This window comes from Perognathus longimembris, chromosome 22, assembly GCF_023159225.1.
Source record: "Perognathus longimembris pacificus isolate PPM17 chromosome 22, ASM2315922v1, whole genome shotgun sequence".
Taxonomy (NCBI): Eukaryota; Metazoa; Chordata; class Mammalia; order Rodentia; family Heteromyidae; genus Perognathus; species Perognathus longimembris.
In genome coordinates, this window is record NC_063182.1 from 34,389,202 (window position 1) to 34,406,829 (window position 17,628).

Genomic DNA, 17,628 nt, shown 5'->3' on the forward strand with positions numbered 1-17,628 from the left:
ACTGGCCTCTACTTTTTTCCCTCCCAATGGTGTGTGTGTGTGTGTGTGTGTGTGTGTGTGTGTGTGTGTGTGTGTGTAAGTTTGGGATGACCACAATGCTGCCTTCATAAAATGAGTTTAATAATGATCCTTTCCTTCATGTTTCATGGAAAAGTTTGGGAGTATTGGTGTTAGTTCTTTAAAGGTCTTGTGAAATCCAGCTGTGAATTCCTTGAGTTCTGGAGTTTCTTTGTTGTGAAATTCTTTATCACCATTTCAATTGCATTGCTTGCTTGTCATAGATCTGTTTCAATGTTTTATATCCTCTTGGCTCAATTTTGATAGGTTGAGGTTATCTAGGAATGTGTCCATATCTAATAGATTTTCAGATTTATTTGAGCAAAAATATGAGAAGTATTCCTTCATAATGTTTGCATTTTGCTTGTATTTGTTGTTATATCCCTCTCCTTTCATTGCTAATTTTATTTATTTGCTAGATTTCTCTTCTACTTTTGGTCAGATTGACTAAGTTCCCCAACTTAGTTTATCTTTTTGAAGAGCCAACTTTTTGTTTTGTTGGTTCTTTGTATAGTATTTTAGTCTATACTGAATTGATTGACTTCTGCTCAAATCTTTATTATTATTATTATTTGCCAGTCCTGGGGTTTTGAACTCAGGGCCTGAGCACTGTCCCTGGCTTCCTTTTGCTCAAGGCTAACACTCTACCACTTGAGCCACAGCCCCACTTTCCTGCTTTTTCTGTTTATGTGGTACTGAGGGATGGAACCCAGGGCTTCATGCATGGTTGGCAAGCACTCTACCACTAAGCCACATTCCCAGCCCCAAAATCTTTAGTATTTTTTTCCATTTCCTTGTTTTGGGTTTGGATGCTTTAAATGTTTTTCTTTTAAATGCTTGAGCACATCATTAGGACATTAATTTGCAGTAATTCTATTTTGTTGCTATAGGCATTCATAGCTGTTGAGTGTCTTTACCATTTTCTTTGCTGTGTTCAACAAGTTAGGATAGTGGTTATTCCCCTTCTCCCCTCATTGGATTTTAGGAACTTTTGGATTTCATCTTTTATCTCATTGTTGACCCACTTCATTCAGCAATGTGTTGTTCAATTTCCATTAGTTTTAACGTTTCTGTGGTTTCTGCTCTGTTATAGTTTGATAGGATACTGGGGGTGATTTCTATTTTTTTTTTTTTGTATATTTGCTGAGACTTTATGACCTACAATCTGATCTGTTTTGGACAATGTTTCATGAACTGCTGAGAAAAATATGTATTATTCAGTTTTTGGATGAAATATTGTATAAGTGTCTATTATATCTACTTTTATCTCCTTTAAGTTTGAGGCTTATTTTTTGAGATTTTTGTATGGACGACCTACTAGTGTTAAGAATGGAATAATTGAAGTCTTTAAGTCTCATTGTGTTTTGGTCTACGTGTATTTTTAAATGCAAAGTATTTGTTTCACAAAGTTGGGTGGACTGGCTTTTGATACATAAGGGAATACCCTTTATTAATTTGAAGTGACCTTTAACTCTTCTGATTCATTTTGATTATCAGTTTCTCTTGTTAGATATGAGTATAGTTACTTCTGTTTGCTGCTGGGGCCCATGTGCTTTGAAGATTTTTTTTCCAAAGCTTTCACTCTAAGCCAGGGTTTGTTTTATCATAAATGTATTTATTCTGTATAGCAGATGTTTGGATCTTGCCTTTTGATCTAGTTCACCATTCTCTGGCTCTTGAGTGGAGAATTGTTAATTTTTTAAATTTATTTTTATTGTAAAGGTGATGTATAGAGCAAGTACAGTTACCTAAGCCAGGTAATGAGTACATTTCTCTTTGAACAGTGTCACCCTTCCCCTCCTTTTCTCCTAGTCTTTCCCTCCCATATCCCTTCCCCCATAAGTTGTATCATTTGTTTTCAACATAGTGTCTAGTGATTATCACTGCTGAGTTAGTTTACCCTTTATCTCACTATTTCTGTGCTTTCCTTTACCCTCCCCCAAACATTATCTTACATATAAGGCAAAAAAGTACAGAAATAAAAAACAGCAACAAAAGGTAAAACAAAACACAAAAAGTAAAATAAACCTGTTTCTGTTTTCTGGATAAACATCATTTTATATGATCACATGCATATAGCTATTGAGTGTGTCCATTAATTATAAATGTTGGAGTTAAAATGGTAGGTAGTAGTTCCTACCATTCCCCATCAAGTTTTAATTTTGTATTTCTTCTGCCTTTTCTACTATTATGCCCATTGAGCCTAGAAATTCTATCTTCGACATCATGTACTTTGCAAGAGAGATTGCTACTTTATTTTTCATCTTTTGAGGTTTAGCTTTAGTTTTAGGATTTGTTTTTTTAATTGAGATCCTTTATCATGTTTTGCATTGACTTTCTTATTTCTGTGCACTTGGAATTCACTTAGCTTTTTATCTTTATTCTCCTTGAATTTATTTTTTTGCTTAAATTTTCTTTATGTCACTGTTGTTCCTTATCGATATCTTTTTATTTTATTGAGCATTCATTTCAGCCTTTCTTTGAACTCAATATGTAGTGCTTCCTTTATTGTATTATATAATTATTAATTGAAACATTTAAAATATAATTATATAAATTAACACACTTATTTAAAGTTTGTATAGTATATAGCTATTCTAGAAGTGTTTTATATTTTTTGCCTTTTTTTTTTTTTGTATTTTTGTGTTGTCTTTTACTCATTTGAGGCCTCTTTGTGGATTTGGCTTTTATTTGACAAAAGTCTTTCCACTGGGTTATTCTCTGTATTCTCACTTATCGGATATTAGCTGTGTGAATGAGCTGTTTCTTGCTACTTTTCTGAAGGTGTATCTCAGCTCTCATGACTTCAGTCTCAAAACCCAGTGAAATATTTACACAAGCATGACCCTCTTGGTAACTCTATACAACCAGTTATATGGTAGGTGCTGATGGCTGTGTTTTTATACAGCACCAAAGGAGTGGGAAGGGTGAGAGAAGAGAGAGAGTCAGGAAGACGATGAGAAGGGGTGTGCTCAGCATAGTTTAGTTGTGAGGAGGAGGGGTGATGCCAGGAATGGGAGGGAAGAAGAAAATGTAAGAGTTGTAGAGGAGGGAAAGGGGTAGATGAGAACAGTGATAAAGAAAAACAAAGGAAGAGGGAAAAATGTTTAGCAAACAATCCAAAAAACAAACATAAATAAAGCAATAAAAAGTAAAGCAGAACAAGTTTCCAGACAGTCAGATCGCTATCTTTGGTGAGAATGTAGTTCATTGCCAGATAGCCTCAGACCCTGCTTTAGGATCCATCTGGCTTGCACTGTTGTAATGATCCCTCTAGTGGGAAAAGGAGCCGCGTATTCGAAGCTGAGACCCACGCACTCTCCGCCTTGCTCGCGTTGTGCGGTGCTTCTTGGCAGTCCTCTTGATGATAAAGGTGTGCAAGTCTCCAGCCCTGCTGTGTGAGGCCGGGGGAACTTCCTCTGCCCTTCCATTTCCTGTCTGCCCCAGGCCGTGGTGACTCACTCTGTTTGCTATGTCCATTTAGGAATAGAGTAGGGCTCTCTGCTACTGCTGAAATGCCTTTCTACTGCTCCTCAGACCCACTTAGGCAGTGTGGACAGGTGCCATCCGACTGAGGTGGGATAGGACAGGGTTTGGCAGTGTGTGCCACTTGGACCCACCAAATCTTCTCCATGAATCATTTGTCCACTGTGGCTGTTGCTCTGGACATTAATCTGGTTTTCTGTCCTGTCGCTACCATTCCACAGTGTTGAGCAAGTGTGATATCCTTAGGCAATGGCTACTGTAGTGTGTGGCGGTGAGCCAAAGGACCCAACTGCGGGTCAGCATTACCTTTTCCCCAAGCCAGATTGGCAGTTTGCTGTGCAGTGTACTGTTCTACCAATGTGTCCCGTGTGGGGATAGTTCCAGGAGATGAAAGAGAAGAAGAGAAAAAAGCAGACCACTTACAAAGCACTCGAGTCTTCCATCTCATCACCATGGCGGTCGCCTTTTAACGTTTGCACCCCAGGTACTTCTCTTGCTTCACTCTTCCCTATCCCTACCTGGAATAGCATTCAGAAAATGGGGATTGTATTTGCGTCTCAGATTATTTAGCGATGAAGGACTGTGACACTGGGGGAAGTTTATGGGAAAAGATTAAGGTGCAGTAGGAAAACATTACACATGTTCAGTTGTGAATGCAAATCTTTGCTGACAAGGATGATATTATCCTTGAAATAACATACAGGATATAATTTTATTCACAGATTTACAATAGCTTTAACAAAGGAAAGTTCCACTTAGATGCTACCAATGAAGATGTTCTTGTTTTTAAACGAAGTCTTTTGAATATTAAGGATGTGCTTTTTTCATTAAAAAATATAGAAGAGAAGACTGAGTTACAATTAAACAAAATGTATTGTTACTTTGATTAGTTGTCTTGAAAAAGACATCTGAATCTGCTCTATGTTGAACATGGAATCTCAGTGATCTTGTTATTTATTTTACAAGAGGCTAGAATATGGATTTCTCAATAACTCTGGAATAAGTTTATTAGTTGACGTCTGAAAAATTTAGAAAGTTAAAATTAAGTGGATGATCCAGTAATTTGGGGATATATTTTTGGAATGGAATTAAATACTAAAATAATGTTCCTTTGAAATCTCATGAGTGAAGCAATTTACTGTGGTATACCTTACAGGTTTTATTGATGATAGCGTATTTGAAAGCAGTACAAAAGAGAAGTAATGATTAAAATATTAATACTTAAATCTCATTTTTAGTTATACATTTTGTCATTTATTACAACTCTTGCCAATGTATACAAATCAGGAAAAGTCATAATGCATTATATAATTTCATTCATTCATACATATTTGATTTACTCCATGTATGAGGACGACACTAGCTATATATTAAGATACAAATCCCTGTCATCAGTCAAGATGCAGTGCCTCACTCCTGTAATCCTTTAACTTGGGAGACGATTAGGGAGATTGTAGGTTGAGGCCATCCTAGGCAAAGAGTCTGTGACATTCCCATCTCAGCCAAGAAAAAGCCAAGTATTGTGGCACTTGCCTGACATCCCAGCTATATTGGAAGTAAAAGAAAAAAAGAGGATTATGGTTCATGCTGGTCTGGATATAACAGTACGACCCTGTTCAGAAAAATAGTAGAAAGCAGAAAGAAGCAGAAAGGATTGAGTTGTGACTCAAGTGGTAAAACTTCTTCCTAGAAAGTACAAGACTCTGATACAAGCTCCAGTATGAAGGAGTTAAAAAAACCCGTATTACCATTTAGCTCACTGGTTAGTGGAAGAAGGATATAGTAGCATTTAAAATTATATGTAGATTAGATTTTCAAAGAATTTGCCACTGAAAACCCTGCTAAATCTAGAATGAAAAAAAAAAACTTGTCTGGAAGCAAAGAAGGCGTAAAATAGTGGAAAGATTTGGAGAATATGGCCGATACACTGTTTTTTGTCAGTTTCCTGAAAAGAAGAATAGGAGTAATCTTACTGGTAAACCGTGAAATTTATTTGAGCTTTGAAGAAGTGGGGGAAATGATAGGAAACAGAACAGGAAAACAAAATAGAAGAGTATGGAAGAAGGGAAGAGCTGATTATAACCCAGGAAATGGAGATTAGAAATAGGAGTGAGGCCCAAACCCAGAGTTCAAGCCCCATGATCCACCAAAATTAAATAAATACATAAATATATACATCATATGTACGTAAATGTATGCATGTATTATACATATGTCAGAGTAATCTTTATAGAAATTTGGTAATCTTGGTAATCTTTATAGAAATTTCTAGCAAGAAATCAGAAACAAATGTTTAATAAATGGGAATTAATTGAACAAAGTGCAAAAAAAAAAATAGGAGTGAGGGAAGCAAAAGAAACTAGTCTCCATGGGTTCTGCATCTATAGATTCAACCAGTCAGTGACTACTCAAAATGTTGTGAGGATCATGGTTCAAAGCCAGCTAAAGCAGGAAAAGTCCGTACATCTCTTATCTCCAGTTTACCATCATAAAGCCAGACTGGGGCCGTGGCTCAAGTGGTTGAGTACCATCCTAAAGTGGAAAAACTAAGCACCCAGGTCTTGAGTTAAAGCAATGGTGGCAACATGCACACATGCAAAACCTGCATTTCTACTTGCATAGGCGCAAACTTGAATTTTCATTCTTAGTCCCTAAACAATTCAGTGTAATAGTGGTTCTGTATCATTTATATTGTATTAAGAGGGACTTAGTGATTATTTAAAATGTACAAGATTATATACACTCTGTGCAATTTCATATAAGGTACTGAGGCATCTACAGGGTCCTAGGACCAACATCTCCTGGCCCTTAGTGACATCAGTGATAAAGAAGACAGCCACTAACCAAGAGACCTATTAGATGACTTGTTAGTTTCAAGAACTGAGCGAGAACAGCCAATTTAGGGACCATATTTTGGCATACTAATGCAGGGGAAATAAAGCATGTTTTCTATCTTTCTTTTTTCTGGGACAGCTTTTCAAAAACCTTTGGCCTTTGAAGAAAAATTTACTTAGTACTTAATTCTTAGACTGCCAAAGTAATTTAGCAAGTTAGTCCTTTGCTTTTCTGGTGTGCTGCACACTTGAAAGAGGAATAGGGTGGGGATAAGGTGAAATATGTTACACATTGGGACAGTGCTAGAAAGGGGAGACAGTAAGCAGTGACTAGACAAGTTAAGTCAGTATAGTATTTTTAATTAATTAATTAGTTATTTTTGTGCCGGACCTCAGGCTTCAACTTAGGGCTTGGACACTGTCTTGGAGCTTTTGTGTTCAAGGCCAGTAGTGCCTTGCCACTTTGAGCCACAGTGTAATTTCCTTCTTTTTGGTAGTAAATTGGAGATAAGAGTCTTCATGGACTTTCCTGCCTGGGCTTGCACTGAACTGTGATCCTCAGAGTTCAGCCTCCTGAGAGTAGCTAAGATGACAGGCATGAGTCTGTCATGAGGCTATATTATCATTCTTAATTTTGAGAATATGATAAAAGTGTCACAATTAATTTTGAGTAATAGCTTCTACCCTACAGTTCATATACATTTCCTCTTTGTTTCTTTAGTGAATAGTTCTGACTTCTTGAATTTCTTTCTTGCAGCTCAGTTCTTTTGGCTAGACTTACAGTCATTCCTGTGAGACATCTATGCACATTTCCTCAAGTGTCTTCCTCCTCCCTAATGTGTAATACTTCACCGTGGACCGGCTACTTTAGATAAGAAATGACCAGCAATGAATAGTAGTAAGGTAGGATTACTTTGCTGTTCTCAGTAAATTACCAAAATCTCTTTTTGTGTGTGTGTGTCTGAAATGGTATGACAGTAGTTTGTTTTGTATAGGCACAGCTAGCATTTTATATTTATGTTAATTAGTTTTGCCTGTCATTTATCTCAGTGAATTTTGTGTATCTTATATGTGATATGATTCTTACTTTGTCAACTAGCAGTTAATAGCATCCCAATGTATATTACTTCCTCATCCGTTGTGTTCCTTGTCTTGTAATTTCATCACCAAACTCAGTGTGTCATACTTCTCTTCTTGAACATTCATTCTTGCTTCTGCTTTCTGCATTTGTGTATTTCTAGAGAGACCCTGAAGTCATATGAAATTAAACTCATAACTAAATGTCATATACAATTTAGATATCAAAAGAAAAGTAAAACAAAATTTAAAGTAGAACATACTAAAGGTTATCACATGCTTATTTCCAGCATTAATATCATTTGTAACATTTTAATTATATCCCTTTTGGAAAAATAACTAACCCTATGGGAGGTTTTAAAAAGGTTTCTGTACTTGATACTGGCATCTAACAGTTGCTCACCTGGCCCCAAATCCTGAAGTCATTTGTAACATAGAAGTCCCATTAATTCTGATGCAAAAAAAAATGCATTTCTAAACTACCTTTTTCTCCTTTGCTCTGGCACCTTCTTTAGTCTCTCATTGTCTTACTTCATCTAATTAAAAATTAGCTTTCACTTTTGTTCTGGTCCATGGCAGCCAAGATCCCCCTCATTTATAGTAAACCTTAAGCTTCTCCAAGAATCTTTCAGAACGCTGTATGACTTTTAATTAATTATAAGCCTGATTTCCTGTGACCTGAGAATCTTTCTGGAAGTGAAAATAACTGATGTGTACTTTGACAATGTGTTGTTTCTGATTTATTCTCCTTAAAAAAAAAAGAGATAATTATTTTCAGTGGCTGTGAATTTTTTTCCATATTATTACCTAATATTTTGGTGAGTAATTTTATTATTGTAGTATCTTAGATATTTTGCATAGTAAGCTCATTTGCAATATCTAGCTTGTCTATAAATTCTTCACAGATTCACTTATCTCTTTGGTTTTGTGACTTTATTTGAGCATATTTATATTCAGCCTGAAATTGGATGGAGAGTAAAATTTTCTGTTACTTATTTTTCTAAATTAATTAATAGCCTTGTATTTCTTTTTTTAATGGAAAGTTTTAAAAATTAAATTAATTATTCTTTTTTGCCAGTCCTGGGGCTTGAACTCAGGTCCTTGGTGCTGTCTTTGAGCCTTTTTGTGCTTGAGACTGGCACTCTACCACTTGAGCCACAGTAGTACTTCTGGCTTTTCTAAGTAGTTTACTGGAGATAGAGGCGTACAGACTTTCCTGTCCAGGCTGGATTTGAACTGTGACCCTCAGAGCTCATCCTCCTGACTAGCTAGGATTACAGGTGTGAGCCACCAGCCCCCTTAGCTTCTTTAGTGAAGAATTTTTAGAATGTTTTATCCAAAGAGTAGAGTTAATAACGTTTGTGCTTTTTGTAAGAAGCATTGGACTGTTTTAAATCCCTTATGATGTTTCTTATTATCCCAAGCATTTTTCCACTTTACATTTGTTTATCTTTTGAGTTTAGAGTTTATAATAGAATAATGAGATTTACTATGGAAAGTATCTTGGAGCTTCTCTACTTCCTCTCGTTTAGCCGGGTTCTGGAGGTGTTCTGTGACCTGCTCAAGATCACAGAGCTGTGTAATGATTTTGGAGAGTAGTTTGCCTTTTCTCCACATACCTCAGTCACAGTGGGCTCCCCTCATTCTTTGTGCCTTCCCACACCTTCAGCATTTCATTTAGACAGTGTTCAGTGCTACCAAAAAACTGAAGATTTAGGATAATGAGCCCCCATAATGCCTTTAATAGAGATTCATTCTGTTAACAGTTTGCCACATTTTCTGTTTGTATGTTTATATAGTTTTGAAGCCATATTTCATATATATGGTGAGGAAAAACTTGTGAATATGTATAATTTTAGTTTTTTGCATTATAGTAATGCTGATTTCATTGTGTAAGAGAGTTAACATTTATTTAAGGATATGCTTGCTTTAGTCCATCGCGCTGCTTTAACAAAATACTTCATTCAGGCTAAGTAGTTGATAAACAATGAGGTTTATTTCTCATAATTCTAAAGACTGGGAAATCCGGGCTCAAGGTGCCAGGAGGTTTAGTGTCCCGCATGGATGGAAGCAGGGAAAGCGCCTTTCACCAGAGTATAAATCTTATCCAGGAGTGTGGAGCCCTCAATGTAATCCTAAGGGTTCTTTTTTTTTTTTTTTTCAAATTTTTATTATCAAACTGATGTACAGAGAGGTTACAGTTTCATATGTTAGGCATTGGATACATTTCTTGTACTGTTTGTTACCTTGTCCCTCATACCCCCTCCCCCTCCCCCCCACGGAGGTGTTCAGTTCACTTACAACAAACAGTTTTGCAAGTATTGCTTTTGTAGTTGTTTCTCTTTTTTTACCCTGTGTCTCTCAATTTTGGTATTCCCTTTCAACTTCCTACTTCCAATACCAGTATACACGGTTTCCAATATACTCAGATAAGAGTACAGAGATAGTGTAGGTACAACCACAGGAAGGTGATACAAGAACATCATCAATAATAGAAGCTACAGATACACATGGGATGTTGAAAGTAGTTACAACTGTGATATAACAATTGTTTCCATAACATGGAGTTCATTTCACTTAGCATCATCTTAGGTGTTCATAAGGGTATAGCTATTGGGCCTTGTGATGCTCTGCTATGACTTGCCTAAGCCTGTACTAATTATTCCCAATAAGGGAGACCAGAGTCCATGTTTCTTTGGGTCTGGCTCACTTCACTTAGTATAATTTTTTCCAAGTCCTTCCATTTCCTTACAAATGGGACAATGTCATTCTTTCTGATGAGGCATAAAATTCCATTGTGTATATGTACCACATTTTCCTGATCCATTCGTCTACTGAGGGGCATCTGGGTTGGTTCCAGATTCTCGCTATGACAAATTGTGCTGCAATGAACATTGTTGTGCTGGTGGCTTTAGTGTGTTCTTGTTTATGGTCTTTTTAAAACTAGCATTTTCCTCTTGGGCCTCTACAACCTTGTTTCTGGCATTTAAATTCTAGATGTGCCCAAAATCAAATTTTTCTGCCTTGATGCATTGGTTTGTTGTTGTTTCACTCCTTTGTTGTTAGCTCTTTTTGGTCAAGGCAATACTGTACCACTTTGAGCCACAGCTCCACTTCTTAGTTTTTGGTGGTTAATTGGAAATAAGAGTGTCACAGACTTCCCTACCTAGGTTGGCTTTGAACTGTGATCCTCAGATCTTAGCTTCCTGAGTAGCTAGGAGTATAGGCATGAGCCACCGTGTCTGGCTTTAACTTGCATTTTAAATTGAGCCAGAAGTAACACTTTCAAAGGAAGCATTGGGAGAATTCCAGGTTTTTCAGTTTAGAAGTTTTATGTTTATTTATTTTTATTAGTGTATATTAGTTATACAGAGGGATTTTATTATGTCATTTCCATGCAGAAGAAATATAAATACAATGGGTCCATTAGGTAGGCAAAGCTAAGTATTATATATTAATTGGTATTGTCTGAAGTTGTTTTTGGAGTTAAAGTTTGGTCTTCCTCCCTGTCTGTTTCAGTGCTTCCAAAAAAGACCTCACTTGGTATTCGCGTGAAGTCAGTTTTTTGGTTTATAACTGTGGTTGGTACTTGCTTGCTCAGTGGCTTTGTCTCTGTTTTGCTGTTGGCAGCTTAATATTTTCTTCAAATAGAGTAACTGCTATTTCTGCAGTATTGAAGCATATAAAAGGTAGGACATACTTTGATATAATTCATTTTATACTTGTACTGTTAATGCTTTTATATTCTTTGTCACTGTGTAAACATTCTGTAATGAGGCTTGAACCATAAAGTAATCTTGCTAGGTTATATTAGTCAAGGTTTCTAAATTCAGGTGCTGTCAAACTTCTCATTTCTGTGACTGTTGACGGAAGAATGAAGGGTTGCTCATTTTTATTGCATAACAATTTTATTTACTTTTAATCTTTGACATAATTTTATTCATACTGTCAGCAAAATTCTGTAAATGAATTTCCAAGTATGTAGTTTTTTAATTGTACTTATCAATTTTTATAAATTAGTCTTCATTGTTATGCTTGAATTTGTTATCAATGTTAAAATAAAGGAAGCAAGTAAGCACATATTTTCACAAAATCTATGTGTTGAAAAATTGCTTTAACTTGAAAGAGTATTCAATACAGATTAATCTTACTTATGATATGTAACACAGTTTTTCCATTTTTGTACTTGGAGAATGCAAACATTGCTAGTTTTAGAAGCAAAAGTTGACAAACAGGTTATATTATATTTTACTAGCACCGGTAAAATCTAAGAGGTGTTCTTTTTTACATGTCCACTTGTTTATACAATACTGCACATTATGTGTGTGTGTGTGTGTGCGCGCACACACCTGTCTTAGGTCTTTGAACTCAGTGCCTGGGTGCTGTCTCTGAGTGTCCTTGCTCAAGGCTAGTGCTCTACCACTTGAATCACAGCTTCACTTCTGACAAATAGCTAAAATGTATTATGAGGTGCGTTACCTTACACAGATACACAAAGTCCCTGGTTCTGAGAAAAGGAAGTGTGTAGCCAAGACCTCATGGAGAATATAGCATTGAAGTTTGAGGTTTGGTTACTTTAGTCTCTAGGCAGGTGTGAGTAGAAAAACATTTAGGCTTCGGGAACGTCTACAAAGGCACAGAAGTATGAAGGAGCTGGAGCCATCTCAGGAACTGTAAGTCTTACGTTGTGCAACTATAACAAAGGACATTTTCTCCAGCCAGGCAAAGCACATTGAACTTTTAGCCTCTGGTAAGATATGGGTTTAAATTTACACAGTTACAATTATTAATACAGTTAATATCTGGTATTGTTCAGTATGTTCAGGAATGAAGGAAGCAAAGTAGATTGCAGATTATAGGACACTTAGATATACATGTGTAGTACTAGGTAACCTCAATCAGTTTTTGTTTCATACATTTATTTTCAGACATTGTTATTGGTCTGCCATCTGTAAGACACTGTACTAAGGACTAGAGATCAGATCCCTGCCTTCCTGGACTTTATATGATAAATATGCATGTGATATAATCTCCCTGGTATAATTTTTGGCAATAGAATGATGGCATAATTTTTTTCATCTTCTTTGTGGTCAAGATGTGGCTGATATCTTTCATACCTCATATTAGTTCTGGAAGAATATGTGAAATCCCCTGAATCTCATTGTTTTCCCTCTGAGCTATAGTTTGAAGCTTAGGTATTTTGAAAAATTCAGATTTTCATTGAGATAACAATAAATAACCTAGATGTTATAAGAAATAATAATGAGAGATCTCTTTTATGCTTTGACTAGCTTCCCCGCCCCCCCCACCGTTCCTCCCTTTTCTTCCAGTTAGCATAGTAAATTGTGTTTTATCCTTTTCAACTAGCCTGGTGTGTGTGTGTGCGCACGCACGTGTGCACGCACACACATGCCAGTAGCAGGGCTTGAACTCAGGGCCTTACGTTCTTGCTTCCTCATGATTGGTATTCTTGCACTTGGGCCATGCATCAGCAGAGCTTTTTGCTGGTTAATTGGAGACAGAGTCTCAGGGCTTTTTCTGCCAATCTGGCTTCAAACTGCAATCCTCGGATTTCAGCCTCCATATTAACTAGGACACAGGTATGAGCCACTAGCACCTGGATCAGTGATCAATTCTTAATGTTGTTTCTAGATTAATATACAGAAAATGTCCCTTTTTATTAGGATGGAGTGATATTCCACTGAGTGAACATACTGTAAACAGGTCTGTCATGTGTGGTTGTGAATGTTGGGCATGGAAAAATTCACAGTCTATGATTTGAATGGCACTTCTGGAATTATTCAGCTACAAAATGAACATAACAGACTTCATTTATGTTTTTTAAATTATATTCTATTGATAGATACTTCAGATAATTATTTCAGTTAGCTTTTTGTTCTTGTTAAAAACATTGTAATAAATAGTCTTACCTATATGTCATTTAGCATATATGGGATAATGACTGTACAGTCCAAAATTAAGTATGGTCTTTATTATGGAGTTGTTTTAGAAGTTTTCATTTATTCCCTAAAGACAAGCACAGTATATTAAGTTGTTTTATATTCAGGGACCGGAATACTGGTGTATCGAAGTCATCCCTAGGGACAGGCTAGATTGTCCTCGATTGTGCCAGGTATTGTTTCCTAATTTTCCTCCTCAGCTGTTTACAATCCTTTTGAAGTTTCAGATGGGAGAGGAAAAATATTTGTTACCAAGATGCATTTAGAAGCAGATGTGATATTTATGCCAGGTTACAGAATAATAAAACGTACAACATTTTACCTTTTTTTCCCCTTCAAAAATGTTCCTTTTCCTCTTTTGGAAATATGGGATAAGATACAGTGTATTTCTGCCAAAACATAGTTTAACTGAATGCAAACAACAGAATAATGTTCACTATAAATTTTATGCCCCACAAAACATATGATATGTTAAAGTGAGTATAATAATTTTTTGTGGCATTGGTTATCGAAATTCCTGCACGGTAGGCAAGCTGTCTACCATTGAGCTAAACTGGTACCTAAGTGCTTTTTAAAAATGGCTGTGTGCAAAATGAAATTCTGGAACCATCTTACTTGACATTTAAGTGAATATAATTTGCTTCGTATTGACTTATGTAAGGTATATTTAGTGTCTTTGTTGCTACTTGACAACTTGAATAAAAATTCTTTAACAACTTAATTTTCTCCCGATTACCTGATAGTTCATAAAACTGAGGGATGTTATAATTTATTTTCTACTTGGAACCCCCTTTTTTCCCCACCATAGTTTGAGATGGGATCACTGAAGTTAGAGAGAAAAATCTCTTCCTATATATCTGAATTCTCTTTTAGAGCTTAAAGGATAGCTGTTCAATTGACAAGAAATTGACTCCTGCTCAGGCTTCTCTAGAACTTGGCATGGAATAGAAGGTGTGTTTCTGCATTTTTTCTAGCTGGATCTGTTTTTTTTCTTTTTTTTTTTTGCCAGTCCTGGGCCTTGAACTCAGGGCCTGAGCACTGTCCTTGGCTTCTTGCTCAAGGCTAGCACTCTGCCACTTGAGCCACAGCGCCCCCTCTGGCCATTTTCTGTATATGTGGTGCTGGGGAATTGAACCCAGGGTTTCATGTATAGGAGGCAAGCGCTCTTGCCACTAGGCCACCTTCCCAGCCCTCTAGCTGGATCTGAAAGATTCACTACTTGAAATTTTAGGAAACAGGAGGGAGAAATAAACTCTAACATTGTTTTCAGGATTTATAGTAAACAAAGAGGATATGTTGGGGAAGTTTATGACAACTGGCCTGTAATGATAATAAGTTATGCTGTAGTGCTTTTTTTTTTAAACATTGTGAGTTATAGTTCAAAGTCCCAAGTCTTATTTTCTGTTGCCAGTAATATAGTACCCTAGTACCACAGAGTTAGTTTATAAAGAAAAGAGGTTTATTTTGACTCAGTGTTCTCGAGATTGAAGGTCAAGGATCTACAGCTAGTGATGGAAATCCATTTGTCTCAAGACTATTCGTTGTGGTAAAAATAATTTTACATAAATGTGAAGGTTTAGTGGGATTCTTTATTCTGTTAATTTCTTTAACTGTCCATATGCCTATATTAGGCCTCAGTTGCAGTAGCTTTTTAATGAGCTTTGAGATAAAAAAGTATGAATCCCAAAATTTTTCTTTGAAGGCTTTTTCATGGCTGTGCTGGCTTCCTTGGCTTATCTTATATATTTTAGTATTGGCTTGTCACGTTGCAAAACTTATCTAAGATACTAGTATGGAATACACTGAATCTGTCCGTCAACTTGGTTAGTCTCACTCCCTTAGCAATATTAACTCTGATCATAAATCAATTTTTTTCTGTTTAATATTATTTTATTCTTAAAAATGCAACATTTCTTTGAAGTGTGGCTTTTTAAGGTATGACAAGATGTGATCAGGTGGCTGTGTTCTTGTCTCTTTATGTCTGTCAGTCAGCATTACCTTTTAAAGAACTTTACTCTGGAGTAACAGAAATCATAGGATTAAACATGATAAAGACAATGCACAAAAATTGCTTTAAATACTTGACAAATTCATTATTCCTTTAAGCATTTTTATAAAATATATACCAGCTAATCTTGATAAACGATAGTTTTATCATCATAGATACAGTCTTTTCTAACAAAAGCTTAGGACATAGCATTAACATTGAAACCAAGAGTAGTGTTGATTACTTTAAGAAATTTTTGTTGGATGAAAATTAGGAGGTTTTAGGCACTATAATTTGTTATGGAGTCAGTATTACCTTATTTAATGTATTGATTTGTTCAGAGCCTGATCTCTGTGAGGTCCCTTAGGATGAGAATGGTATATGGTATTAATATTTGTGTCACTGGGGGCTAGCCCTTTGTTAATGCATGCCCAGGTCCCGGAAGATAGGAAGGAAAGCCTGCAGACCCTACCCCAAAATTCAAGCATTACTTCTTCCAGTTTTATGACATGAGTCTAATTAGAACCCTCAACAAACTTCTTGGTAGATAGGGAGTTTAAATTTCAGTGTATTTCTTTTAAAATAAAGAAATGATACATTGGAATGGTGTCTGTTTTGAAGGCAGCTAGATTAGTCTGCACTAATAGGGACAAAACCTTACAAACCATGTTTCTTTTTTTTACTAAGAATTTTTTTTTGGTGTGTGTTCTGATCCTAGGCCTTGAACTCAGTTTCTGAGCACCAGCACCAAGCTTAATGTGCTGAGTTAGAGTGAGCATCTTTTCCTGTTTGCTTCAAGTGGTTGTATTAGTTAGTGTTTAGGCACTGCATTTTAGGCGGCATAGAATATAGGCCTTTTAGAAAAAGAGAAAACAGCATAGTAGGATTATTGCATACTTTTCTTTAGATGTAGATTTTATGTAAAATAATTGATTTGTATTAATCAGATTAAGTATCTTTTGGGAGTGGGGAAAAAAAAGGCATGATAGAAACCTAAATACCTACCAGGTGCATTGGGCTGGTATTTTTCTTTTTTTTTGGCCAGTCCTGGGCCTTGGACTCAGGGTCTGAGCACTGTCCCTGGCTTCTTTTTGTTCAAGGCTAGCACTCTGCCACTTGAGCCGCAGCGCCACTTCTGGCCATTTTCTGTATATGTGGTGCTGGGGAATCGAACCCAGGGCCTCCTGTATACGAGGCGAGCTCTCTTGCCACTAGGCCATATCCCCAGCCCCCGAGCTGGTATTTTGTACATGCTAAGGTACTTTATTTTATCACACTCAGTGTTTTCTTTTCACTTTATAGAGGGTAAAATGTAATGTGGAAAAATTTAAGTGATTTGCACTAATCACCCTTTTAGGAAGAGGCAGGGCCCTTAAGCTACTATAATGACCTTGTCATCATAAATAGATTAAAGGGCTAAAGAAATTATTTTAAAAGTAGCTCAGAATCAAGCCTAGTTGTGTTTTCAAAATGTAAAAGCATTTTGCTAGGTTTCAAAAGGAAAAGATACCATTTGAATATCAAGTCCCATTCTAGTTATTAAGTTGTTGATAGCCAGAAGTACAAATAAATGCCCTGGGAGCAAACATAACAAAGAGTTCCGTGTTGCTCTCTTTTATCAGGAGCTACGCGATGGGAGCCAAGGGTGAGCAGTTCTGTATAGCGGATTAGCCAGTAGTGCTGCTGGCAGCTTTTGGTGTGATTGGCCCATAAATTAATCTATATAGGCCATTTAACGTTTCCTTCAACATTGTGTTACAATTTTAAGAGAACAAGTCTGAATTAATTTAAAAGTTATTATGCTTATCCTAAATTTTGTTCCTCAATGTAGTATCATTTTTTTTAAATGTTGTAAATAGAATTGCTTCTTAATTTTACTTTTGGATTGATTGTGACAGCTATACAGAGATAAAATTGATTTTCTTTCACACTGCCGCGAGGACCTGCGGAACCAAGGCCGGTTTATTTGGATCACAGGGCTCTCTCTCCCTTCAGAGTGGCTTGCTTCTATGTTTTTTTTTTTTTTTTTTTTTTTTTTGTACCTGCAAATGAGGCAGAACGCTGTGATGGAGAGGGAGAGTGTGACAGATGCCGTCCACTTCTATCACAGAGAGACCGAAAGAAGGAAGAGTGAGGAGGGGCTGGGAATGAGGTGTAGCCTTCAGAGGCATACCCTGCCCCCACCCCCCCATGACCTCCTTCTTCCTCCTAAAGTTTCCACCACCAC

The 17,628-nt window shown here is 36.6% G+C and overlaps 1 protein-coding gene across 6 annotated transcripts in view; it reads left to right on the top strand.

The window, feature by feature from the left end:
* The window catches only part of Fer (FER tyrosine kinase), a 287,115-nt gene that overhangs the window by 12,118 nt on the left and 257,369 nt on the right, over positions 1-17,628 (top strand). Inside the window, exons 1-2 of one of the 6 annotated variants that reach the window (XM_048331544.1) lie at positions 3,475-4,027; positions 7,135-7,280. The exons of 1 other annotated variant lie outside the window; for it this stretch is intronic. The gene's annotated coding sequence lies outside the window, so the exon portion shown is untranslated. Of the gene's footprint in view, positions 1-3,474; positions 4,028-6,924; positions 7,281-17,628 lie in introns of those variants that run through there. 4 more of the 6 variants (XM_048331543.1, XM_048331546.1, XR_007208682.1 and 1 more) reach the window with 4 other exon arrangements.